The sequence below is a fragment of the Anabrus simplex genome, chromosome 8 (assembly GCF_040414725.1).
Source record: "Anabrus simplex isolate iqAnaSimp1 chromosome 8, ASM4041472v1, whole genome shotgun sequence".
In the NCBI taxonomy this organism is placed as follows: Eukaryota; Metazoa; Arthropoda; class Insecta; order Orthoptera; family Tettigoniidae; genus Anabrus; species Anabrus simplex.
This window is the reverse complement of record NC_090272.1, coordinates 85,416,963-85,443,289: the sequence shown is the minus strand read 5'-3', so window position 1 is coordinate 85,443,289 and position 26,327 is coordinate 85,416,963. Positions and strand designations below refer to the sequence as shown.

Sequence of the window (26,327 nt, the reverse complement as noted above, 5' to 3'; positions counted from 1 at the left end):
CACACATTTCGTTTACCAGTGATCTGTATTTAGGATGGTCGCCCAGGTGGCAGATTCCCTATCGATTTTTTACCTCGTTTTTCTTTAATTTGAAAAGAAGCGGTAAGTTGGTAAATTTTTCCAGTCCCTAATTCATCTTCCTTTTAACGAATACATTTCTCAATTTGTCCTTTCGAATTCTATCCTACACTTCATATTATGATCTTTCCTATCTTTGAAAACTCCATTCTTTCTTATTCGACTACAGGTCCTACCAAAAGTTTGAGGACACCTGTATATTTCAAAAGCATGATCCTGTCCTTAAACTTCCGGTCTCAGGCATATGATTTTTCTTACAGGGACTGGCACATATTTAGAGTAACATTTTCTGAAATGTTCATTAAAATATCACTGTTTATTTTGAAATTATAAATTTTTTGTTTATAATAGTTGGGAAAAACAGCTATTCTTTAGTACTTGAGGAAATTTTGACAGTACAACATGGGATTCACATTAATAATTTTGCTATGGAGTGAAACAGGTTCCTGTAGAATATTTATCATTGTAACAGAGCAATAGAATGTGTTTCCATTTTAGAAAAAGTCCCCCGGTTTATAGCTCGCAATAGAACCGCAGAAAGTGGTCACAAAACGAACACTCCCTGACCTTGGCTGGGGAGGACACCCCTGAAGCTTCCGAAATTACTTGTGTGTTACGTTGTAGTGAGAATCCCATTTTGAGACCACATTCTGCGGTTCTATTGCGAGCTATAAACCGGGGGACTTTTTTAAATGGAAACGTATTCTGTTGCTCTGAAATATTCTACAGGTATCTGTTTTTTCCATTACAAAATTATTAATGTGAACCCCGTTTTGTACTGTCCACATCTCCTCAAGTACAAAAAAAGTAGCTACTTTCTTTCCAATTATTATAAACAAAAATTATAATTTCAAAAGTAAGAGTCGGCAGCCCTGAAGATGGTTTTCCGTGGTTTCCCATTTTCACACCAGGCAAATGCTGGGGCTGTACCTTAATTAAGGCCACGGCCGCTTCCTTCCCACTCCTAGCCCTTCTTTGTCCCATCGTCGCCACAAGACCTATCTGTGTCGGTGCGACGTAAAGCAACTAGCAAAAAAAAAAAAAAAAAAAAAAGTAAGAGTGATATTTTAATGAACCTTTCAGAAAATGTTACTCTAAATATGTGCCAGTTTCCTGTAAGAAAAATCATATGCCTGAGACCGAAAGTTTAAGGACAGGATCATGTTCATGAAATATGCAGGTGTCCTTAAATTTTGGTAAGACCTGTACTAATGTATTCCCACTTCCTCTCCCTACTGATAGATCGGAACATACCGCTTAGTCAAGCAGTTCGTCTCCTTTCTCCCATGTCTTCCCAGCCCAAGGTTTGCAAAATGTTCATAACACTACCATGACTGTCCTGAGGAATGATGCCAGAGGAAACGTATTACTCCGTAACTGATAAGTACAGTAGAACCTGCCCTAGCGGACACCCTTATTCAGCGGACACCTCCCTATATGGACAATTTTCCTCGGAACCGATTTTATTTTACATAAGACAAGTGTAAAATTGGCCTCATTTTAGCGGACACCTCGAACTCCGGACAGCGGACATCGTCATTTTTCTCGCCCACTTGACTTAAGCGGACACTTCACACGTTGCCGGACAATTTATTACGCCGGACCACATGTAATCCTTTCCTTTAAAACCATTCTTCAGACATAAGGAAATCCCGTTTGAATGCTTGTACTATTTCGCGAGCAAGGGGAGAGGAGGTACATCGGAATGCAATTCTACCTAGTGGCGTATAGGCCTATTCCGAGAATTCTAATTGCCCAGAAAAGCTGCCAGAGACTGTTTGTTGACTCACAAGTTACCTGGGGATTTTCTTCCCTTCTTGCATCATTCTATTCATAACTCGGATTGTCGCTGATAAGGTCGAGTGCAGGTAGTCAACTTGGGAAGGAAAAAACAGTACAGGCGCTAATTAGTGATACAGAAATACCGTAGCATTTCAGTTGTCTGTTAAACATGAGTAACAATGGATTACTTCACGAAGCTGTAATGTTTGTAAATGATGTAAAATCACTTACAATAACTCTCTATAAAATACTAACACAGAAATGACTTAAAATAATAAAAATAGAGATATGTATGCTTATATTTAAGGTGGATGTTTCTTGCCGTTAAAATGTCCGATTTTTACAAACTTGTTTTAGCGGACACCTCTCGTAACGGACATTTTTCCTCGGAACCGACGGTGTCCGCAGAAGGGAAGTTCGATTGTATATACACTGTCTTTCGAAAACAACGAGGGATTACAATTAAAATACGACGGCAGGGTACAATGGAAAAGAAATCACACATAGAAGTAAGAGCTACGACCTTCATCACATGTTGTGGAAAGCACAGGTTACTGGAGTACATATACAGATAAACTGCACATTAACTCCCAGCATATTAAAACAAACACCCATGAACTATTTCAAGATAATACTCCACTTACCAACTCAATTTGTTGGTTCCGAAAAAGATCAGCATTACAGATTATGATAAACAAGTCTGGGGATTATAGCCACAACATGTCGAAGACAACAGCCAGTTCCTGAACGATCAACCGATTTTTTTTTCTCTATGGAATCGATACACTCCAAAAATATTTCGCCCCAGATCGATTTTGATTTCAGTTTTCCGTTAATTACTTTCTCGTCCTGAAAAAGAATGTTACATACAATTTTCGGAGGACGTGTTAAAAACACTTCACTGTTGCTTGAACCATAGTCTTTTATTTCGGTGAGAACTGAAAATTTACTTTGATTATTCTGACGTGGGAAATGGGCACAGGGAGAACATTTATTAAATAAATTTCGAAGAGTGATTAACAACGTACGCAGCTAAATGGTACACTAAACGCTTCTCAATCGAACAGTTTCGAACTGCGCTATCAAATTCAGTTACAGAGCTTTCCCGTTCCTCTATATTTACTGCATATTGAACCACAAGTTTTTGCTTAATGGAAGTTTCCACTGATTGTTTCACTGTCTTGTTATGCATTTCCATATTCCGGGCTAACATACGTATCCGATTAACACACGATCGAGTTTCATGGGACTTAAATCTCCCTTGAAAGGTATCTCGGCAAATTAGGGAAAATGTGAGGCACTGTTCCTGGACGTAATTTCTATCTCACACGAGAGATACCCACTTATTCACCATTCGCTATAAAATTATCTAATTTTACTATCAAATCATCAGAGAAATGAGCAAAAACTGCTATTACGCATTAACTCAGTATCCTTCCGTGGAATAGTTCTGGCCCGTTTTTCAAATCGATTTCTGTCCTTCGATGGTGAAAAAATCGCATATCACCAACTACTCTACCGTAGCCTGACTTACAGCCAGGCACAAAACAGTACGGCATGATGAACTATTAAATTAATCAAGCCACACAATGGACTGAGTTTAGGTACTGAAAGGAAAGAACATTCAACTTATCCACTGAAATATCTTGCACAGTAACGTCTCCTGCACTTTTTTATACCCGGCTTGCCGAAACTACTGGAGCACGTGTTGGATGTAATCGCTTACAGCACTTGCAATAGCGATACCACAAACTACCATGATGGCTGAGTCCTCACATTTGGTCTTATATTCGTCATGAAAATACTCGATTGTCGAGCATCACCCAGAACAAATGGTGCTGCTTTCCTTTGGATCTTTTCCAGTTCTCGAATCCAGTAATCCTGGTGAGGGTCCCAAACACTAGAACAATACTCTAATTGGGGTCTTACCATTGTTGTATACACTCTCATCCTCACATCCTCTTTACCTCTAAATGCCCTCATAACCATATGAAGAGATCCATATTGGAATAATCTCAGCTCGAGAAATAATGCACTGACAAAATAGAGAAACCAACCCTTTCCTTTTCTTTCCTTTCCTTTAAAGAAAAAGGTAATTGTTAAAGGAACGTTGATTCAGAACAAAAGGAGCGCCCAAAATCTCATGCGTGCAAACCTAGGCGCAGAGGTTCTGTGCACCGTGCATTGTCAGACTCGGCTCGGTTCGGACCAGCGTTTTGTCTCAGGGCAACTTGGCTAAGCTCGGTTCAACTTCGCTCGGCTTGTGAGCGCTTCAGAGGAAGTGAGGAAGGGGGAGACAGGGGGAGGACAGGCTTAGGGGAAGACAGAGACAGCGCTATTGCTCAAAACAATGTGTGGTGCTCTGCACTCTTGTCAACCAAGCGAAGTCGTCTTTGCACCTTGCGCCGCGCAATGCACCGGTGCATGCACCCTGAGGGACCCTGTCACTGTAAATAAAAGAAGAGAGAGTGAACAAATGTTTTTTCCGGTGATTGTGTCTTGGATATGGAATTTTTCTATGTTTATGCATTCTGATACAGACAGTCTCCTCTTTGGTTCAAACCCTCAGTTTTGCAATATACAGCAGAATTCTGTTTCGGTTGTCAACTCTGTTTTTCACTCTAGAACTGATAATTGACAATAGATCGAAATGTGAACGGTTATCTCATTCGCCAGGATCAGTATAAGTATAGGACTCCTTATGTGGCAATAACTGGTAGAAAAATAGGTACGTATAGCGCTGGCGCTCTGAGCCGAGGTTGGCGGACTCTGTCCCGGCTTAGTCCGGTGATTTGAAGGTACAGGGTGGGGTGCATGGCATATGTTTACAACGCAGTTTCCAGATATTCCAGTTTTATACACAAATGTAATAACTAATCATATTAAGCTAAATTATTAGTTTATTCAACCAACATGTTTAAAAAAATCAAGTATGTTGGATCTAAAGAGGAGAGAGAGATCTTACGATATACGAAGGTTGAAACTTAAATAGTGGCACCTATTTATTTACAACAGATACAAAAGAGTTACATCTTAGCAACCTTTACTGCCCTTCAATGTAGTCACCAGCGTTGTGTATAACCCGATGCCAGCGATGTGGAAGTCGTAGTATACCTTTAGCAGAGCCTGTTCTGTTGATGGTGCGAATGGAGCGGTCTACTGTCTGTCGAATCTCTGCAACAGTTCTGAAGCGAATGCTCACGAATCGTCTGGTTTCGATCACTGTCCAGTAACGCGGCAAGAGCATGCACTTCTTCTTCACTGACGCACGTAGGACGACCTGCCCGTTGAATGTCCGTCACAGTTTGTCGACCATCGTGCCCCTGTTCTGTAACGCAATGCAGATTCCCCGCAAGCCTCTTGAAGACCTTGATGACACTGTCGTGCTGTACGACCTCTGGCACATTCAATCTTGATCCAATTCCGTTGCTCCTGTTTGGAAAACATAGTGACAACGTTACATTTGACCGGTAGCTCACACGTGACTGTGTTTCTCTCGCTTTTGCGCACGCAGGTCATGTGGGAAGGGCGAGTCCATTTGCTCTGAGGTAAGGTAGGTATGTAACCAACGTGTGCTATCAATGACAATATTAGATTCCGTTGCATATCGTCTCCGCAGCAGTGTTGCCACTATTTAAGTTCCAACCCTCGTAAAACTGAAAATGTGTCTGTCTGTCTTCCGTAACGGCATCACGTCTAAACCGCTCGGTAGAACGTCATGACATTTTGCTCAAAAAATATCTCCGCGGGATCTGTCACATGACTTAACTATGTTGTGTTTTAAAGTATTAACTGAAAATATATTCTCCGCGAAATTATGTCCCAAAATCGCGTAATAGCTTAAAATAGGATGATATCTGTTTCTTCCCAGATCATTCACTGTAGGGCCGGTTGAGGTGAAGTTTATATAAATACATCCCAAATATTCAGTTCAAACTTCGACTTTTCACTAATTGACCGTTTCAAAATGGCGACCATTAATATGTAGCTATTTTCTGAACTTGTTCAAGTTCTATCCGTTGAAAACTAAAATAATTATCGAAGGATAGGTGATTTCAAAAATATGAAGCTCAGTCCAGGTCCTTAAAATTCAAGTTTGTACAAGCAAGAAAGCCGTGTACATTTTTTTTTCTAACTCTGTAATAATTCTCCAAGAAAGTAGGCTACGCTTTTGCTTGTTAACGTACGCGTTTCAATGCACCCGCCAGTCGAACGCTGGTTGATCGGTTCTGGCAATTCACAGATTTGACACCAGAGTATGCAGAAGTTGTTGTAACTTGACACCAATAGTTTTGTAGTTTAATAATACGCATCCGTCGTCAGACACTCAGAATATCAGATGTTGATCTTACAGCCAGCTTCTTTTGCCATGACTAGCTCTATGTAGAGTCATTAAAAGAAGTGCCGTCTTGGTTCTTGCTCCAGGTGGATAGACCACTAATATAGTGCACAAAGACGCGTTTGAAAATTGATTCACTTCACAGAGTTGTTAACTAAACTCATTTCGCTACCCGTAACTTAAAAAAGGGTGACTCACATGTTAACGATGGGAACAAAGAGAAGTCAGTGACATCGCCAACTGTCGGTTCGTTAACGACTCACATGTTAACGATGGGAACAAAGAGAAGTCAGTGACATCGCCAACTGTCGGTTCGTTAACGACTCACATGTTAACGATGGGAACAAAGAGAAGTCAGTGACATCGCCAACTGTCGGTTCGTTAACGACTCACATGTTAACGATGGGAACAAAGAGAAGTCAGTGACATCGCCAACTGTCGGTTCGTTAACGACTCACATGTTAACGATGGGAACAAAGAGAAGTCAGTGACATCGCCAACTGTCGGTTCGTTAACGACTCACATGTTAACGATGGGAACAAAGAGAAGTCAGTGACATCGCCAACTGTCGGTTCGTTAACGACTCACATGGTAACGATGGGAACGAAGAGAAGTCAGTGACATCGCCAACTGTCGGTTCGTTAACGACTCACATGGTAACGATGGGAACGAAGAGAAGTCAGTGACATCGCCAACTGTCGGTTCGTTAACGACTCACATGGTAACGATGGGAACGAAGAGAAGTCAGTGACATCGCCAACTGTCGGTTCGTTAACGAAGTGTGCGTTCTGCTATTTAATGATTTAAGGAGTATCAGTAGTAAAATATCTGATTACAATAAAAATAAATATTTTCTCAAAAAGACCACTTTACTTATCGAACCCTGGTGTTGATAATCATTCTTGTGTTAAGTAAATATGATTTTTCTTGTCATCATTAATTAGTCATCAATGATCTGCATTTAGGGCCGTCGTCCAAGTAGCAGATTCCCTATCAGTTGTTTACCTAGTCCTTGCTTTAGTATTTTCAAAAAACTTGGAAATTCATCGAACATTTCCCTTGATAAATTATTATTCCAATCCATTATTCCACGTCCTATAAATTCCTATTCAGAGTTGGGGCACGGAATAAAGGGGTGAACTTCAATTCTCTTGCCTTTGGAGATGATCTGGCTATCTTTGCGAATAGTGTCGAATCAGCAAGTAGAAGAATCAGTATTCTTTGTGAAACTGCTGTCAAGACGGGCTTGCAAATCTCTTTTAAAAAATGACAAACATCAAATCAGCTCCAAAAATCATAAACACAACAGGAGGGAAGGTAGAAAAAGTCAAGAGATGATCCAGTGTGGCTTAGAACAGGAGGCAATCAAGGCAAGAATTCTATCTATCTAGGTATTCTGCCTTATGGCAGGTCTTGTCATGGGATGAACCTCTTCCACTGTTGCCTGTCCTGCGCCAAGTTTTTCATGTCCGAATATTTGTTTCCTTGGATATTGTCCAACATTTGATATTTTTTCCTTCCTCTTGCTCGTTTGCCTTTCACCATTCCTTCTATTCCTTCTTTCAGTAAACAGTCCCTCCTCAAACAATGTCCGATCCAGTTCATTTTTCTCCTTCTAATGGTTTGTAACATACTTCGTTCTTCTCCAACTCTTCGTAATACCTCTTCATTCCTTACCCGGTCTTCCCATTTCACTCGTTCTATTCTCCTCCATACCATTAGCGTACCAGTTGACGAAAGATGTGTACAACAAGAAATCACTAAATCTGAGAACAAAACTAAGGCATGTGTAGGTAACTGCGTGTTATTGTGGTGGAGGATAGTGTTGGGGACAGCACAAACACCCAGCCCCAATTAACCAATGAAGGTTAAAATCCCCGACCCGGCCGGAAATCGAACCCGGGACCCTCTGAGCCGAAGGCCAGTACGCTGGCCATTCAGCCAACGAGTCGGACACTAAGGCACTGTAACACAAGGACTATACGCTGCTGAGCCGTTGGATTCAACAAGCAGAGGATCGCTGGAACAACTGCAGAAGAAAGAAAGGAAGATCCTAAGGAAGATTCTGGGATCTATATATGTTGGTGGACAACGAAGATTAAGACCTACCAAAGAGTTATACAAACAGACTGAGGAATTATAAAGCCGATGAAGAAGAGACGAATACAATTTCAAGGACATCTCCTACGTATGAATCAAGAAAGGCTGACTCGAAAACTCGTTACACATTTCGTAGGGAAAAAGATTGTTCACAGGTGGTTTAGGGAGATACATGCTGATATGGACAGAATGGGCGTTAGTCATGAGGTAAGGGTTATTCTGCCCGAAGGCAGGTCCGAACCTCCGCAGAGGTGTTCCTGAGCCGGAGTTTACGTGCGGTAGGGTGGCCAGTTCCTTTTCGCTCCTCCATTCCCTTACCCCCACCAACAGCGCGTGGCAACCCATCCAACTCCTGACCACGCCCAATGTTGCTTAACTTCGGAGATCTCACGGGATCCGGTGTTTCAACACGGCTACGGCCGTTGGCAAAAGAACGATGTCTTACAGAGCAAAGATCAGACACTACACCACGGTTATACAACCAGAGGGACTTTACAGTTCAGAATGTCTGATACGGAGTAAGAAAGGGGAAATAGATGAGCTAGAGAAGATAGGTAAGGGTTATTCTGCCCGAAGGCAGGTCCGAACCTCCGCAGAGGTGTTCCTGAGCCGAAGTTTACGTGCGGTAGGGTGGCCAGTTCCTTTCCGCTCCTCCATTTTAGTCATGAAGACATCCAAAATAGGAACCACTTTCGACAATTAGTTTCAGACTTCAAGAGGCTTCCGAGAAGAAGGAGGAAATAAATTTTCAAAAGTGATCTTTCAGAAGAAATGAATGAAGCTCTATTGGCAGAAGATCAAAGCCAGGGGAGGGAAAAGATGCTCCTGGATACCGTAGTTATTACTCTATGACCCATAGTGGCCAAAATCTAACAGAAGAAGAAGAAAAAGAAGAAATTCCTACTCGTTCCAATTTGTCCTGTTGAATTCCAAATTCATCTTCATATTATTAATCTTTTCTCCTATAAAAATCTTCGTGCAAATTATTCGTCTACTAATGTGATCCCACGTCTCCCTTCTCCGACAGCAGGAAACATACCGCTTAGTAGAACAGCTCGTCTCCTTGCTCCCAAGTCTTCCGAGCCCAAAGTTCGCACTATTTTCGTAACTCTGCTTGAACTGGAGCAGTTATACATTTTCAGCCGATTACTTTTTGTGTTAGTAAGTGTACGTCATAGAAGAAATTTGTGAGTTCCTGAACTATTTGTTTTTCTATTTTGTATTACGTCGCATCGAGTCAGATATGTTTTATGGTACCGCTGGAATAGGACCGGGAAGAAAGCGACTGGAGCTTTTATTAAGGTACAGCTTGAGCATTTGCCTGGTTTGAAAATGGGAAATCATATAAACCATGTTCAGGCATACCGACAGTAGGGTTCAAACCCACTATCTCCCGAATACAAACCGACCAGCCGCGTAGCTAACCCGCTCGGTAGACTTTACAAGTTGGCCGACTTAAACTGCACTACACTTCTGTTAGCAGGTGAGCATAAAACAGCGGAGCTCCTACTGGCAGACTTTAATTTTCTTTCTGCCCAACACAAGTCCTACGCAAATGACATTTTACATCACCTACCGAGCACTTACGTCATCACAGGAAATGAACGCTAAACATGTTGTTTGTTCGCAGTGGCGGTAACAAAAGCTTAGTTATAGAACAGACTGTCACGTTTTAAGAGTGTACCTTTAAGGGACCATTCTTCCTTGTTCAGGTACTACTGTACTTCATAATGCACTGGTGTAAGTGGCAAATCTTATTTCGAACAATACTAATGCCAATCGATGAATCAACTAGTACAACACCCGTTAATCCATAAATCTTATAATGCTGCATATTGTGTCACATTGTCCCGCTTCATGGCTAAATGGCTAGCGTGCTGGCCTTTGGTCACAGGAGTAGTCCCGGGTTCGATTACCGGCAGGATCGGGAATTTTAACCATAATGTGTCGTCTTCATCATCGCTTCATCCTCATCACGACGCACAGGTCACTTACGGGCGTCAAATCAAGAGACCTGGCGAGCCGAAATCCTCGGACACATTCCGGCACTAAAAACCATACGCCATTTCATTTCATTTCTGTCACATTAAAACAATAAGTGTTCCAACAGAAAGTTGAAATAATAATAATAATAATAATAATAATAATAATAATAATAATAATAATAATAATAATAATAATAATAATAATCTCCTGAATACATGCTGATAGATACGTGACCCAACCCTGCGTCACCTGCTTTGTGCCATTTAGACCGCCTGCATGCCAATTTCGGCGCTCCAATTCACTCTACCAGATGGAAAAGAAATCGAATCTCTAATGATCTTTGTATTACTGAGTTTTAAAATGTGTTGTAATGCAATATAAATTTTCACTGACATTTTATGGATATTGTGATCATTGCATTGATATATATTTTTTCTTTCTTTTCAGGTAAGTTCTCCTCACAAATCATAAATGAAGATACATACGGTAAGGATAACTTAAACACGCAAACATACTGTCAAATATTAATTAATTAATTAATGTTATTTTGTTTTACGTCCCACTAACTACTTTTACGGTTTTCGGAGATGCCGAGGTGCCGTAATTTAATCCCACAGGAGTTATTTTACGTGCTGGTAAATCTACGGACACGAGGCTGACGTATTTGAGCACCTTCAAATACCACCGGACTGACCCAGGATCGAACATGCTAAGTTGGGTTCAGAAGGCCAACGCCTCAACCGTCTGAGCCACTCAGCCTGGCTAGATTATATATTTTGCAGATATACAAATGGAAGGAACTTTTATAGGTAGCCCTAATACAGGATCGATGGCTCCCTTCATGGAACTTTTGAAGGGAGCAGAATATACATCGTGAGGGTACTCGTTTCCTGAGCATAGTTCGGGATCTAATGACTAAAACAATGTTCTACGACAAAGGTTTTAATAATAATAATAATAATAATAATAATAATAATAATAATAATAATAATAATAATAATAATAATAATAATAATAATAATAATTTGTGTTACTGCCTGAAGCAGCCCTTTTAAGGGAGAGTCTCCAATAAGGGTAAACAGCATCTCAAGTGTGAAGTAAATCGTGTAGTGGAGGAAAGTGCAGCCGGCCCCGTGGTGTAGGGGTAGCGTGCCTGCCTCTCGCCCGGAGGCCCCGGTTTCGATTCCCGGCCAGGTTAGGGATTTTTCTCTCGACCTAAGGGCTGGTTCGAGGTCCACTCAGCCTATGTGATTAGAATTGAGGAGCTATCTGACTGTGAGATGGCGGCCCCGGTCTCGAAATCCCAGAATAACTGCCAAGAGGATGCGTCGTGCTGACCACACGGCCCCTCGTAATCTGCAGGCTTTCGGACTGAGCAGCGGTCGCTGGGCAGGCCAAAGACTTTTCAAGGGCGTTAAGTGCAGTGGGGGGGGGGGGGGGAAGTGGAAATTTCAGTCGTGGTATGCGAGTTGCAAGAATGTCTGGAGTGAAACAAACACAGGAATTGAACCCAAAACTCCGTGATCTGAATACCAGAAGACTAGCAATTCAGCAATATAATATAATATAATATAATATAATATAATATAATATAATATAATATAATATAATATAATATAATATAATATAATTCTCTCGGCTGCCGAAACGTTAGATCTTTTCAGTTGGCAGTTTCTGGAGAGCTTTAGCGTGTCAGTTTCGATGTTGCGTTCTCGCTAGGTACGGGAAACTCTTCTAAATGGATTTACAATGACGAGAGAAGTCTACAATGGGTTCTTAGCGTTAACGCCTACAAGAACGCTATTACTTGCTATGGTTTTTCCAGTCTTTAACAATTCATCTATCATGGCCGCGATCGAAGCTGTGATCGTGGATATGAGAAACTGGAACAGTAACCACTCAACAACAGACGCCGGCTTTTTATGTAGACTACTAATGCTATATCATTTATTAATTAATATGGATGGTGAAAATTGATTAAATGAATGAGTGAATGAATGAAATGAAATGGCGTATGGCTTTCAGTGCCTGGAATGTCCGAGGACATGTTCGGTTCACCAAGTGCAGTTCTTTTGATTTGACGGCCGTAGACGACCTGCGCGTCGTGATGAAGGTGAAATGATAATGAAGACAACACATACACCCAGCGAAATTAACCAATGGTGGTTACAATTCCCGACCCTTTGGGAGTCGAACCCGGGACCCCTATGACCAAAGGCCAGCACTCTAACAATTTAGCCATGGAGCCGAACAGTGAATGAATGAATGAATGGAATAGTCTTCGCTTCCAATTATGTATAACCAGTGACTTGGGAGAGAGTTTTTATTTATTGCAGTCATTATCAATCAATCAATCAATCAATCAATCAATCAATCAATCAATCAATCAATCAATCAATCAATCAATCAATCAATCAATCAATCAATCAATCAATCAATTAATCAATCAATCAGATTCTTTATCAGTTATTTACCTGGTATTTTCTTAAATTATATCAAAGGAGTTGGAAATTTATTGAACATCTCCCATAATATATAATTCCAATCTCTAATACCTCTTCATATAAACGAGTATTTGTCCCAATTTGTCCCCTGGAATTCCAACTTTATCTTCACATTGTGATCATTCCTAATTTTAACAACTCCACTCAAGTTTATTCGTCTACAAACGTCATTCCAGGTCATCTCACCACTGACAGCTGGAAACGTTCCGCTTAGCCGAGCTGTTCGTCTCCTTGCTTCCAAGTCTTCCCAGTCCAAAGTTGGCAACATTTTCGTAACACTACTCTTTTGTCGGAAATCACCCTGCTGCTTTCATTTTGATCTTTTCCACTTCTCGAATCAAGTAATCCTAGTGAGGGTGCCATACATTTGAATCGTACTCTAACTGGGGTCTTATCTGTGACTTACGCGTCCTCTCCTTTACACCCTTAGTTCGAGGGTGGCCCAGAAACTAATGCACCACATTTTTTCTTCAACAATTATTGAAATGAAATGGCGTATGGCTTTTAGTGCCGGGAGTGTCCGAAGACGTGTTCGGCTCGCCAGGTGCAGGTCTTTCGAGTTGACTCCCGTAGGCGACCTGCGCATCGTGATGAGGATGAAATGATGACGAAGACAACACATACACCCAGCCCCCGTGCCATTGGAATTAACCAATTAAGGTTAAAATCCCCGACCCGGCCGGGAATCGAACCCGGGACCCTCTGAACCGAAGGCCAGTACGCTGACCGTTCAGCCAACAAGTCGGACTTCAACAATTATTTATTGACCACAATGAAGCTTGTACACAAGAAAGAATTATGTTTCTTCTACACTCCCTATTTTTCCATGTAATCTCTTTCCCGCTATCCGCCAGCAAGACACAAGGGCGTGTATGCCCTGCCGGTACCACTCCTTGTTCTGTTCATGAAATCATTTCTTCACTGTGCGAATCACGTCTTCCTTATCGTAACCTTACCAGCCGTTCCGTCATCATGACCTTCCCAGCGAAAGCAGTTGCTTTGAATGTTTTCTTTTGTGTAAAGTCCGGATGGTGCTATTCCATCGATGGTAGCTTAGTTTCGGGCTCAGAATGGTGAACCCAAGTTTCGTCACCCATTACAATCCGCGACAAAAAGGCTTCCCCCTCAGCTTCAAAACGTTGCAGCAACTCAGAAGAAATGTTTTTCTGTGAGTTTTGTGTTCCTCCGTAAAACGGCGCAGAACCCATCCTGAACACTTGTTTGAGTAATCAAGAGCACTGATGATTACACCCACACTTCCTTTGCTGATTGACAGCTCCCGCACCAACTGCCGAGTCGTTCTACGTCGGTCCTCCGTATGAACACATCAGCCCACTGTATCTTGTCAGGTGTGGCCGATCGCTTGCAAATCTTGGAGTTCTGCCGAACCGCTTTCAGATGGTCTCAGCCTCTGTGCCCAGCGACTAACTGTACTTCTGTCGACTGCTGATGCTCCATAAACTGCACATAAACGTTTGTGAATGTTTCCAACAGTTTCTTGCTCCGCAGTGAGAAATTTAATGACGATACAACATAACATGTAACATACATCACTTACAGACGCCATGTTGAACTATTGCCGTAAGTACGCTATATGTCGGAAGAAGTGGAAACTTTGCACGCGTACTCCGAAAACTTCAAAGAATCCATACATAAAGTTTCGCATTTGAACCGTTGTCGGGGGCTGAGAAAAAAATTGTAGTGCATTATTTTCTGGGCCACCTTCGTACAACCCCTAAATACCCTCATAACCATGTGCAAAGATCTGTAATCCTTACTTACAATCTCGTTTATGTGAATACCTCAATGAAGATCTTTCCTTATATTAACACCTAGATACCTACAGTGATCCCTATGAGTTACTGTCACCCTATCAACAGTCCGACTTGTTGGCTGAATGGTCAGCGTACTAGCCTTCGGTTCAGAGGGTCCCGGGTTCGATTCCCGGCCGGGTCGGGGATTTTAACCTTCATTGGTTAATTCCAATGGCTCGGGGGCTGGGTGCTTGTGCTGTCCCCAACATCCCTGCAACTCGCACACCACACATAACACTATCCTTCACTACAATAACACGCAGTTACCTACACATGGCAGATGTCGCCCACCCTCATCGGAGGGTCTGCCTTACAAGGGCTGCACTCGGCGAGAAATAGCCACACGAAATTATTATATACCCTATCAATACAGTAATTGAAACTGACTTTACACCCCAGTTGCTATCTGTCTGTCAGGTGTTTTTGCTGTCGCTCGTAATCCTGTAATTTATTTATTACTCTATACAGTATAACTTCATCTAATGTCAGTTCTTTAATCATATCATTTGTGTATATAAGAAAATACCGAGGTCCAATAATACTGGTTTGCGGGTCTCCCCTCTTAATCGTTACAGGGTCAGATAATGCTTCCAACCTAACTAACCCAAATAGCACTACAGCCCTGAAGGACCTTGGCCTACCAAGCGACCGCTGCTCATCCCGAAGGCCTGTAGGTTACGAGGTGTCATTGGTCAGCACGACGAATCCTCTCCCCGATTCTTGGCTTTCTAGACCGGAAAGAGAATTGAGCCAACGGGACGTGGTGTTCCCAACCGGCCATCCATCCAAGTACTGACCACGCCCAATGTTGCTTAACTGCGGTGATCGGACGAGAACTGGCGTATTCAACATGGTATGGCCGTTGGCCAGATAATGCTTCACCTACTCTGAATCTCTTTCTATTTTCTAGAGATTCAGCCATCCATTCAGACACTCTTCCTTGATCTATCCTGTCAAAGGCCTTGATTAAGTCAGTAGCGACATAGTATATGACTTCCTGAATCCAACAGATCTAGATGCGCGAGCAATACAGCATATCTGACAATGCTCTTACCTTTCCGTACCCCACTGTGGGAATGTATCTTTACGTGACATATTTACGCACACTTCTACAGTATAATGTATTTAAGGTTCATTTTCCTTTCCACATTAGGACAGGAAAATGAACACATCGAAAATTGTTCTAATGGACTGCATATCCATATGTGGCTGGGTGCAGTGACAAGTCTTAAGGAAAATAATGGACAGAAAAGAGTATTGTCAGATCCGCGATATTGCTCTCACAGGGATATATGCAGTTAATTGTCAATGGTACAAAATATTAAAGATCTTCCACACAACAGAACATACAATTTATAAGTATCCCAGAAATCCTTGGACTTTTGTTTAATAATTTGATAAACATAGACTTCGAGAGGTATATCCTACACGTTGAGTAAGTTATAGAATCTTCTGTAAGATCCTTACTATTAACTATACGTATTTTGTTTTCCTTAGATATTCTCTCTAACATTCCGCTGTTAATACTCGTATTACATATTTTTTCTTTTCTCCCCGGCTTTTGTATGAAGTAATAAATAATTTACAAGATTGTATGTGATTGTAAAAATATCTCGACAAATTTGTGAGATGGACAGGAGGGAGTGGTATGACGGTTAACGGGGTGAAAGCTCAGGTTTTAAGCTCCATAAAGAGGAGAAGTCCTCTGAGTTTTAATTACTGTGTTGATGAGCACCTTACGGGGATCAATGTAATTACCTAGGTGTTAATATAAGCAAAGTTCTTCGTTGGGATAATCATAATCACATAAGCGGGATTGTAAATAAACGTTACAGATTTCTTCATATGGTTATGAGGGTATTTAGGGATTGTAGTAAGTGTGTAAAGGAGGGGGCGTATAAGTTTTTGGGAAGACCCCAATTAGTTTCAGTGAGTGGGACTCACACCAGGACTAGTTGATAGGAGGACTAGAAAAGATCCAAAGGAAAGCAGCACGATTGGTTCTGGGCGATTTCCGACAAAGGCATAGTGTTACGAAAATGTTGCAAATTTTGGGCTGGGAGGACTTGAGAGTAAGGAGACGAACTGCTCGACTAAGTAGTATGTTTCGAGCTGTCAGTGGAAAGATGGTGTGGAGTGACATCATTGGACGAATAAGTTTCAGCGGAGCTTTTAAAAGTAGGAAAGATCATAATATTAAAATAAAGTTGGAATTTCAGGGATAAATTGGGCTAAGTATTCCTTTATAGGACGAACAGTAAGGGATTGAAATGAATTTAGCAAGAGAAATGTTCGATAAATATCCAAGTTCTTTGAAAATATTTAAGAAAAGGCTGTAATTGATAGGGAATCTGCTACCTGATCGATTGATGATATAGAAATGGGGTACTACTACTAAAATGTTTTCATTCCTCCCCTGAAGGGGGAGGCGGGCCTCTTAGACGGTGACGCCATCTCTCAGGCCAGGAGATTTGTTACGGTGAAGGAGATGCTCGGAGAAGGTGAGGGGGTAGGAGGCCGTGGCCTATACTAGGAAATGCCCCGGCATTCGCCTAAGTGTCGAAGAATGGAAAACCACGGGGAACCATTTTCAGGACAGCCGACGGTTGGGGTCAAGCCCTGCGCCGTCTCCCGAATCCAGAGGCGTAGAGCCACGGTAGAGCCGTGGCCACCCCTCCTCTGCTTGGTTGGCCGGTGAGAGCACGGAGCTGTTGGACCACTTATGGACCGAGACCCACTCTGCATCTACCCAGTGGGAAAGAGATTTATCAAGGCATGACAGTCTGTTAGTAGTAGTAGATCGTCATTATCTCACTGTAATCACTTGAAAGCCGTTTTCTTATTGAACCTCTTGGCGCTGATGTCGTATTAGTGCTCGTCCTTACGTATACGAAGTTTAAAGTGCAGCAGGTGGGGGAAACGACCAGGCATGCACCTGCTGCTCCTAATAGTTACTGTGATGACCGCCAGATGCCATACCTGTCCACTGGTAGTTTAGAGTCGCCCACATATCGTTCGTGTTACCAAGTATTGAGCACAGTCTTGTCTTCAACGCGGCAGAGATGAATTACGTGAGGATCGTTTATGAAATAAGTTCGAATTACTTAAAGTTGCATAATGAAATTGATCAGTGTTAATATATTCTTTTTAAGTTCGACCTTAGAATGAAATGAACGGCTGTATGCAGTAGTGGGTTTAATATTTCTTCGAATTAGGCAAAATTATAGCATGCATCCTCCAAAAAGGAATAATAGTACTAGAAATAACTACTAGAACCAACTACTGTACACCGTACAAGTAATATTTACTATTACACAAAACTAGAGTATTCAGAACCTGGTAACTTCTAAAGACGAAATAAATTCTTCATTCTGAATCTGACGGTAGCAAGCTCGTCGATTAGATATTTATAGTTCTCGTTTTTCATTGCTAGTCTACGGAATGTCGCTCCACTTTGTACGGTAATAATTTTTTATCATTCGAATTTATACCTTCCAACTTTCCCAATTTAGGCGGGAGACTCCCCGATTTTAGCTTATTTTTTTGGGTTAACTTCAAACATTTGTTTTCAAATCCCTCCATTTCAGCTTTGTACGCCAGTGCCCGGAAGTACTTCGCTCATTGGCCGCTTTCAAATGAAATATAGACTTTTATTAATACGAGAAATGCGCTCGAATTTGCGATGTTTTTGAAACCTGTACAGTATATCGTAACGCGTATATCGATTGTCAATCTCTCGTTCTCGCGTGTTATGTTCGTGTGCATTCACTCATTCTAGTCGATTCTAGAGACTAGTCGCTAGATTTGGTGTCCGTTTTAGTAATTTAGCTACAGAATTTCATAGATAGCGATTAGTGACTTTTCTAGAGATTTTAGGGGCCACTTGGAGACAATTCTGGCGAATTTTAATTTATTACGTTGCGCTTAGCATAACCGCGTGGGCACGTGATGCACTATATTAATCTATGCATTTGCTAAGAAATGGCATCTAAGTGCGTGTCTGATTCACACGTGTAGAGCACGAGTTCATACTATTTTCGGAAGGCTTATCAGAGACCGATCATCTCATTCACATACTTCCTGTGAGCGAATAGAGATGTGTAATTTTTGGCCTTGTAGCCTCGTATAGGAACAGTCGGGTTTTGAGACAATAAGTATTATAATATAGCCTATACCGCAGTACTCCTGTATTGTACAAGACATGTAGAATAAGCAGTTTTGAGCAATTGTATCTCCTGATTTCTCCTGTTTTTCATATCGAAATCTCCTGATTTTTGGTTTTGTAAAGTTGACAGGTATGGAATTATGTAGGTCCTACTTACGAGATTTTCGGAAAGGTAATTCTTGATTAGATAGCATTCACAGATCATATAATAATAATAATAATAATAATAATAATAATAATAATAATAATAATAATAATAATAATAATAATAATAATAATTTCTTTTATCCAGACAGGTTGTTGTTTTTGTTTCCAAATAATAATAATAATAATAATAATAATAATAATAATAATAATAATAATAATAATAATAATAATAATAAAATGTGGGCAGATCAAACGAGTTTCATACTTTAAGTATCTCGGTGGGAGCCTAGAACCAACAGGATTGAAAAGGAAGCACAGAAAGTTCGATTACAAAAACTCAAAAGAGCATATTGGAGAACCCGTGACATCTACAACAAGAAATGCATGTCCATACACACAAAAATCAAACATTATAACACGGTGATTAAACCGGAAGTGCTGTATGCAAGTGAAATCTTGGTACTTAATAATAAAGGTGATCTGGAAAACATCTTGAAGGAGGAAAGGAAGAGCTTGAGAAAAATTCTGGGCCCAGAGGAAAAAGAAGAAGGGTATAGACTCAAAAGACGCAAAACTACGGAAAGACTGTCCAACCTTGCCGCAGACGTCAGGAAACTAATACTGAAATTCTATGGACACGTTCACAGACTATCGTCTTCAAGGCTAACCCACAAGATTTTGACATATACTGAAAAACTGAAGAACGTACCATGGATACAAGATGTTAAAAATGATCTGGAAAAGGCCCAGATAGAGCCATCAGAAATACTGGACAGAAACATTTACCGTCACAAGATACATAGATGGGTAGTAAAGCCAGAGAATGAAGTCCCTAAAAGATCGGGGACTAAGTGGTCAGAAGAAAGGAAACAGGCACACAGTGAAAAATGAAAGCAATATTGTCTGTTAGAAAGGCGAATCATAAATGTAATGCGTGATCCAACAACGTCCATACGCAAATAATAATAATAATAATAATAATAATAATAATAATAATAATAATAATAATAATAATAATAATAATAATAAACTATTTTAGGAATATATTATGCGGATGCATATTCGATTAAACTGTAGAACCAGAAATAAAAATCCACTGAACCTGCGCAAAGAGACAGATAAAAGTATATCTCATCTATCAAGAAATAACCACGTGGTAATCTTGCCTAGTTAAGATGTCCAGTTTTAAAAATGTAAATGAAGAGTCCATTTGTGAGAAAAGCATCGCATTTATTCGTCATATACTTCAGAGAACTCATGTTGCACATTTTTAGTGTAGATTCTTTTTGTGATTTATTGCTACTTAAATGATAAAACAGAATCTCGTGAATATTGTCCTTACTGTTTTCATAATGTGTGGTCCAGCTCCTCGGATGCTCTCGCTTCAGATTGACTCGGGGACTGTATTTTTCTCCGTACACATCTCTTTATATGGACACACTGCATCACACTACCAACCACCAAAGAAGCTCGAAGTACTGAACATATCCCTCGGCATAGGGTTGGCATCACGGAGGGCATCCGGCCGTAAAGTAGGGCGAGGTTCACACCCACGATTCCGCAAAGGTGTAATAAAAGTGGCAGAAGAAAAACAAGTGCTTTCATAATCTCTGATTGGATACAAATATTTAGCACATTACAATGGAATTTTAATCGTGAACAGTTAATTCCTCGGTTCGAGTACTGCGTGTTCTTTTCTGTCCCCAATCATTCTGCAACTCGCATACCTTACACAATTCTATCCACCACCACACTAACGTGCAGTTTTCTAAAGCAACGGCCACCCTCGTCGGAGGTCTCCCTTACAATAATAAAACCGGGCTAGTAATAGCCAAACAAAATGATCAGTTATTGAAAAAAAGAAAAAAAAAGCAATACGAGTTTGTTGCTCGTCGATTTACAGTAATAACATTTCAGCCTGAACTATCTCGTGGGAGGGCAACCCGCACGTCGCCAATGCTTAAAGGTTTGCCGCTGGAATTGACTGTTTGCTGCTTACGCCAGAACATTGTAAAGAGACCACGTTTCTTCTCTGCATAAAAGCAGCATGACTGCTCTTCCGTTTTGTTTCGCACTGTGAGATTGATATATTTCAGATTATTGGTATAAATCATAACCAATGAAATGGTATAATTTTAGACACATTTCTAAAGAACACCAGGAAATCAGTTTGAGTGTTCGGTCACATATGACGATGTAATTCATCGACCATCTTGAATGTGGATTTTCTTCCGACACTTCAGACATACACTATTGAAAATTAATTATACAAAAAACCCGAACGAGAGGTTCAAACGCCACCATATATATAACAAGAATTTTATCTGTGCATTGCTCAGAATTTAAAAAGAATGAAATTTTTCATCGGTCGTGTCCACAGTAAGAAGAAAATGCACTTTTTTAATTTTCCATAATTTCTGTCTGTCTGTCTGTCTGTCTGTCTGTCTGTCTGTCTGTCTGTCTGTCTGTCTGTCTGTCTGTCTGTCTGTCTGTCTGTCTGTCTGTCTGTCTGTCTGTCTGTCTGTCTGTCTGTCTGTCTGTCTGTCTGTCTGTCTGTATGTATGTATGTATATATGTATGTATGTATGTACGCGCATCACGAGAAAACGGCTAAAGAGAATTAAATGAAAATCGGTATATAAAATCGGGGAATGAATCACAACAATCTAGGCCATAAATAATTTTGTTCACGCTGAGTGCTAGTTTAGGGCAAGGCCTAAAATATAATTCTCAAATATTCCTGTTATTAGTGGTCCTATCAAAAAATTCTACATAACTAAAGTTATTTAATATTACAATTGTGATCATCGAAAACAAAACACCTTGAAACACTAGAAATAGGTCACAGGACATGTTCATTAGTATGTTCTGCAGAAACGATTAGCATTTCAGTCACCTAGGTTCAGCTTCTGTCCTGTTGCCTAGTAGGCCCTGGGTCCTCCATGGGTACTGATAACTTGTTCCATGCGTGATAGCATCGAAGCGTATAACGCGTGAATGGCGTCCTGGGGTTTAGCCATCCACGCTGCACTCACCTGGTTCCACAGTTCAACTTTGGTGGTTGGCGTTGGGTCACAGAGCCGCACCATCGTTTCACCATATCCCACACATTTTCGATTGGCGACAAGTCCGGTGATCGGGCGGGCCCTGCGAGGCATCCGGCACGTCTGTTCGAGTCATACTGATCCATTACGTTCGGTTTATAGGGACAACGAGAGCCGCAGGCACATTTTACCTGTCAGTGGTGGTGCGCCGATATATCGATGTGGACCTTGAACCTGATGACCGACATGCTTCAAATGTTAATGATTTCTTCAGAACATACTAATGCACATGTCTTGTGAATATGAACTTCCTATCTCCAGTCTTTCAAGGTGTTCTGGTTTTTATGAACATCAGTGTACATTTCCGGTCATTTATGTATTTTACATCTTTACCGCACCGGCTATGATAAAAGGGATATTAATGAATTTTAATTTTTGTAACTAAGTTGATATCAACGCCGAGTCCTGAGAAAATGGATACAAAATTACTAATTTGTTCTTGCAATGTTGTTGCTCCTCGATTTACGGTATTAAAATTTCAGCCTGAATGGTCTTGAGAAGGCATCCCGCACGACGGCTGTGCTAAAAGGTTTGCCGGTGGAAGTGCCTGTTTACTTCGTACTCCAGAACGTTGTCTAGTCAAGGGACCATTTTCCTTCAGTCTGCATCAAAGCAGCGTGAATGCTCTTCCGATTTGCTTCACGCTGTGAGAATAACAATGTTTTACAGCATAAACATCCTAGTTTTATGTTGTATACCCATTGTTGGCCGTCTAATATTTGAGTTTTAAGGATCGTGGCAACGCTTTCCAATATATTATTTTCGATAATACATCAAGGAGCTAAAATCTGGGGCCGAATTATGAACTCTGAAGGCAATATTATGTATTATTTATTTATTTATTTATTTATTTATTTATTTATTTATTTATTTATTTATTTATTTATTTATTTATTTATTTATTTATTTATTGAACTTTGAAGGCAATATTTTGAATTGTATTTATTTAGCTTATTTATTTATTTAATATGAAAGTATATAGACATAAATGCCCATTAAAGTACCTTGTTGACATCAAAAAGGCAAACTATTAAACAACCTTAATTATAAAAAGGTCTAGAATGTTACACAATGCAAGTAACTTTATTGACCTAAGTAAATTACCTAAAACTGATACTAAATAAGAAAATGTAAATGAAATATTAAATTTAGAGTACATAATGAGCTTCCAAACATTCAGCAAGATGACATCTTTTTTCTTATAATTTACAAACATACATCTTAAGATCTGTGCTGAATGTGTCAAAGCTAGATAATAAATCTGTTAGCACTTACTGAATTGTAAAATAAACAAGTTTTTAACGCGTGAGATTCATGTGATTTGCAGTTCTGTTGTTAGGGACGTGAAGTAATGTTTGCTGCCATGAACCTACATGTGGAACTTGAAAAAGGATGAATCAATTCTGCCAGTAAGAATTGTTCTTAGGGTTTGCATTGATGTTATTGATCTCAGTCCAAGTGTCTTCAGGACATAATGTTTTAAATGTCTTGTGTGTGTGAGAGAGAGATTTATTAAAGAAATAAATAAATCGTCTGTACTCCAGTGAGGGTGACCATTCAGATCAGGAACACAAGGTACAATTTCAGTGGGGTTTACAAAGATCAGAATGTAATTGTTAATACTGTTATTATCTTCTTTTTTCCATGGTTAGTGCGGGAGGAATGTTAATCCCGTTCTCAGATATAGATCGAAATGAATGATTTTTAGAGAGTCCCCCAGTACCTGCATTACTATTTTTCTAGTTTGCAGAATATAACTTTCAAAATGTTTAGTACGATCGATGTCTGACTAGGGAGGATGCCTCCTGTTCCAAATAGCAGTCCTCTGACAATCCACCGATCGATAGGTATTTTACAATTTGTTGATTTATTTTGTACAATTTCAATCAAATGACGTTGACCTTTACAAAATGCTGAATATTCCAGTTGCTTCTAATTGAAGTAATGTACAACGTACTATTACATCTGGTTTAATAAATAACTTTTTGAGTTTCTTATTATAAAAACTAGCATCATGTTTGCTTCTTTAGATGTTTACGTTATATGGACGTTAACTGTTAATTAACTGTAATTCGCAATTCCTTAACTGTTGGCACAATCTCAAGATTTCTTTCGACTATATAATATTTTGGATTTGTAGTTTTCTTCTTCCTAGTAGATACCATAATTACCATTTATTAACATTTAACGATAAACGATTCATCTCACACCATAACCCAGTATGATAACCTTTCCCAACTAGTGTGTCAGTTAAGGTCTTGTTTATTACTGTTTATTATCTAGTGTGCCATCGGTTATTTTCTTATAAAATCATCATGAAAACCCTCGTTTGACTTCATATATGTATTAGGTTTCATTACACATAAATCCATTCGACCCAATTTTTCATGATTGTATTTTGCAAACAGCACCGAAAAATAGTTCAATTTTAAGAATAAGGTATTTTTTAACCTAATAAAATTTATAAAAAATATTTCCATAGAATTAATTGAGACATATTTCTTTATTAAAGTGTGCTGTTAAAATATGCTATGTTGTTAGATTTTGGACCTATTTGTTACATGTTGAGAACATTCAGATATAAAAAAACAGATCAGATGTAAGGCTTTTTCGGTGTTTGCTCTATTAACCAGCGTTTCGTCTTAGGTCCGACACTAGACTCATCAGATTGGGATGTGTCAGACCCTACCCACTGACGCTGGGGTGTATGCAGGTGAACTTATCAGAAGCCCATTATAAGAGGCACAGTCTGATAACTGCATACGGGAGATATATCTACACAATGGAATAATAGCCCGCCTAGTAATTCCGAATAGAAAATTCCAAGTTCCCATGGAGGGAATTGGATATTTTTCACCAATAGAGCTTGTCAAAAACAGATCAGATGTAAGGCTTTTCAGGCGTTTGCTCTATTAACCAGCGTTTCGTCTTAGGTCTGACACTAGACTCATCAGAGTGGGATGTGTCAGACCCTACCAACATTCAGATATGTTCGTAGGTTGTCTGACGTGTCACACAAGTCGTGTAAGTGACACGCGTGTCATATGTTCGCCATCCCTAACTTAGGCTATTTATTGTTTTATATAACTACATCTAATTCAGCCATAGTATTAAATTATTATTGTATTACGTTAAATCATTTAATTGCACCTTCACGCCCTATAATTAATTTTATTGTTGGATGTTATTTGAATGATAAAGTATTTTATAATTTTTGGGCAGAATAATGCAATAATTCATTAACCACATTGGATAAACAAGGGAATAGAGAAAATCTTTTTATGAAATTAAAAAACAAGTATTTTAATAAAATGAAAGTGCTGGCTATGATGTGAGTTAGAGCACAAAATGACACCATTCATTTAGCTACAAATGAGATAATTAATTGCGGGAACAGTTATTAAAGTACGTGTTTTTACAAATCACACAATTAGCTGATGTTAATAACTTGGCGGCTTGGTAATTTAGTTGACATAAACATTCATATCCAATAACAGTTGGGTAATGCAGTAAACACGCTCGTCTATTTATAAATTGTTTGTTCGAAATAAGAGAAGTTCAGGCAGGAGGCAAAGTGTACATTTTAACGTTACATCTCTTGTTTGGGCGTCTTTTATTCTTAACGATGACGGTATGAAAATAATCTGATGTGAAAGAGTAATGAGAGGAACGGAGGAAGGCTTTGTAAAAGAAACGACGTAGAAAGAAATTCAGTAGGCTACTCTGAAACCACTTTGCAAATGAAATCTTTGTTTTACCGATGTTTTCTAGAACAGTATTTATTAAACCGCAGAGTCCAGCTCAAGAAAAAATATTGAATTGTCTTATGTAAGACTTAAAAAGTTATTATTTCATTCGTTAAGGTCATCTATTATTATTATTATTATTATTATTATTATTATTATTATTATTATTATTATTATTATTATTATTTCACAATTTTACAGTTGCGTTTATGTGCTTCGGCACAATGTACATGGAAGAAGTACTATTTACTACATACGCACATTTGCTCCATACATACCGGTGTTTACGTACAGTGTTAACAAATAAATCTGACAGATTTTTATAGGATATTTACTATACATAAATAGTCAAAATTATTACGAGACCATTTTCATTAGTCCTCTATATATGGTGGATAGTTCATGCCAATAAACTCTATTGAAAATCCACAGCCTGTGTCCGGTCATTCGTCCGGGTCAGGAATAGAATGAATGAAGCCCCCTCTAACGGCGAGGATAGGAACTGTGCCGGCTGCCGAAGCCTGTCGCACTCCTCTGGGGCAATGATTAATGAATGGTAGAT

General features: G+C 39.8%; 1 protein-coding gene and 1 pseudogene across 1 annotated transcript in view; one reads left to right on the top strand and one right to left on the bottom strand.

The window, feature by feature from the left end:
* The window catches only part of LOC136879147 (cysteine-rich protein 1), a 186,939-nt gene that overhangs the window by 90,120 nt on the left and 70,492 nt on the right, over positions 1 to 26,327 (top strand). The window lies entirely within an intron of this gene.
* Positions 15,352 to 15,470, bottom strand: LOC136879419 (5S ribosomal RNA; annotated as a pseudogene).